Below are 2,195 nucleotides of genomic sequence, written 5' to 3'. Positions count from 1 at the left end.
GACATAGTCAATTACGCTTGGGGAAGGATTAACACCCCCACAATGCCTAAAAATTGATACCTTTAATTATGAATATGTCTGTATATTGAAAATTAAGAAATTCAAATGTTTATTTAATTAATAATCCTTTTATTCCCTAAAATAAAAATATTTTATCTAATTAAAGAATTATAGAGACACACACAATATTTATTTATTTATTTCCAATTAAAGGAGAAACTAACCCCTAATCAGAATTAAGGTAATTATTTCTTATATTTTAATCGAAATACTAAAATATTGTTATCCTTAAAAATTAAAGAATTAATCAATTATTAAACGCTAAAAGAAAATTAAAGGTGACAAATTAGTCAAATTATTATTTAAAAGAATAACGATGTTCCTTGATTTAAAGAACTAAGGCCAAGCCTTTGACATTAATCAAACAACGTATCCTTAGCAATGTAAATGTAGGAACAAACCTCTGTTCTTTTATTTAAAAATTAATTAACCTATTTAATTTTTGTGGTGATCACTTAATAGAACATTTATTAATTTGAAAATATTTAGAAGAAATGTCTAGTTATTTTAAGACCATTCCTTCCAATATTTAAAAAGTAAATGAATATTCTTTTTAATCAATTTATGAATTTATTTATTTGTTTATAATTAATATTATTAAAGAGACTATTCTTAAAAGGATTATTCTAAACTTAATTGATTTCTAAAGATTGGTTAAAAATTTAAAGACTAATTAATATACCTTAAGTATTCAATGATAACCTTGGGCTATCAAAAGAAATAACATAAATGAATAGTGCATGATATTATATATGTCTTGTTTGATGAAATGCATAACGGTGTATGTATACTATGTTGTTAATAGAAATTAAGCATATGATTGCATGTTTTGATGTTTCCTTTATGCATATATGCCTCACTAAGTCCATGACTTACCGTGTGAGTGTTTCACACATAGGTTCAAAGAAGCAGGAAGAACAGAGTTAGAATCATACAATTCAGGATATCTCAACAAGAATATCAGATCAGAAGTGATTTATAATGTATGTCATTTTGTTATACTAAATGTATTGGCATGTAATTAAAGTTTTGAATCACATATGCTCTGATCGTTTTTGTAAACATACATTACCATATTTATGAAAATTATTGAGTTTTTAATTTCAATATAAGTTGAATTATGTTTATTTATTTTTGATCAGAGGTCCCACCATTTATATACAAATGTATATCTTGTAAAAGTAAATGTTTTCAAAAATCAATGTGACACCTCAGATTCGTATCCGAGTCGGATACGGGTTGGGGTGTTACAAAAAAAAAACTTCCTTTTCCTACTCCTTTACTTCAAGTTTTGTGATCATGATGATTCATTTTGTATGGATGATTACTTGTGTGTTTAGTGCTAATGATTGAAGGCTTTATATATTTATGATTTAGGCCTTGGATTAATGATTCCCACTAAAAAAACATTGAGAAAAATGGTTGTAACCACTTGATTATAGAACATTATTTTTCCTAATTTTTCACAATTTTTGTGATATTTTTGCATGCTCAAACTTTAGCCGATGAAGGTGTAGTACGCCGACGGCACTACAGTTTGTCGAAGATGGCCAGAAGGCGCATAAGTCACATGCCGATGATGCACCAGTGACATTTTCGGCCGGTGGAGACGTTGGTGAAGGTACACTTCCTTTGGAGAAGATGAAGTTTTGACCATTGGATCCACCCTTAATCAAATGGTTGAGATTGATTGTGTTTTTTTCACAAGGATGGATGACGTGGCATCATGGTGGCCCTTGGATCCATCTTCTAATCAACGGCCTCTATAGTTTTGTGCTTCCTTCACATGGATTCAAGAAACAATAATATTTAGATCAAGGCTCATTAAGGGTGGATACGAGTTCAGTTTTCTTCACTTGGATATGTGACATCATCACCTAAAAAGATGAACCAAATAAATGCCATAATCTTTGACTTTCTAAAGCAACGTCCCCCCAAAACAAATCCAAACCGACGGCTAGACTTCTAGATTTAGGTTTTTTTATATTTTTATTTATTTGTATATATTGTAAAAAAAATGTGGGCTAATATATGTAAAAACTATCTAATGGACTACTTATTAATGCAATTGACCTTTTTTATTTATTTAAAAAGAAAACTAAAATGGGCTAGTAATAAGGACTAACCAAACATGC

The sequence above is a fragment of the Hibiscus syriacus genome, unplaced genomic scaffold (assembly GCF_006381635.1).
Source record: "Hibiscus syriacus cultivar Baekdansim isolate YM2019G1 unplaced genomic scaffold, ASM638163v2 tig00111207_pilon, whole genome shotgun sequence".
NCBI classification, from domain to species: domain Eukaryota; kingdom Viridiplantae; phylum Streptophyta; class Magnoliopsida; order Malvales; family Malvaceae; genus Hibiscus; species Hibiscus syriacus.
The sequence above is the reverse complement of the archived record's forward strand: the minus strand, read 5'-3'. Positions refer to the sequence as shown.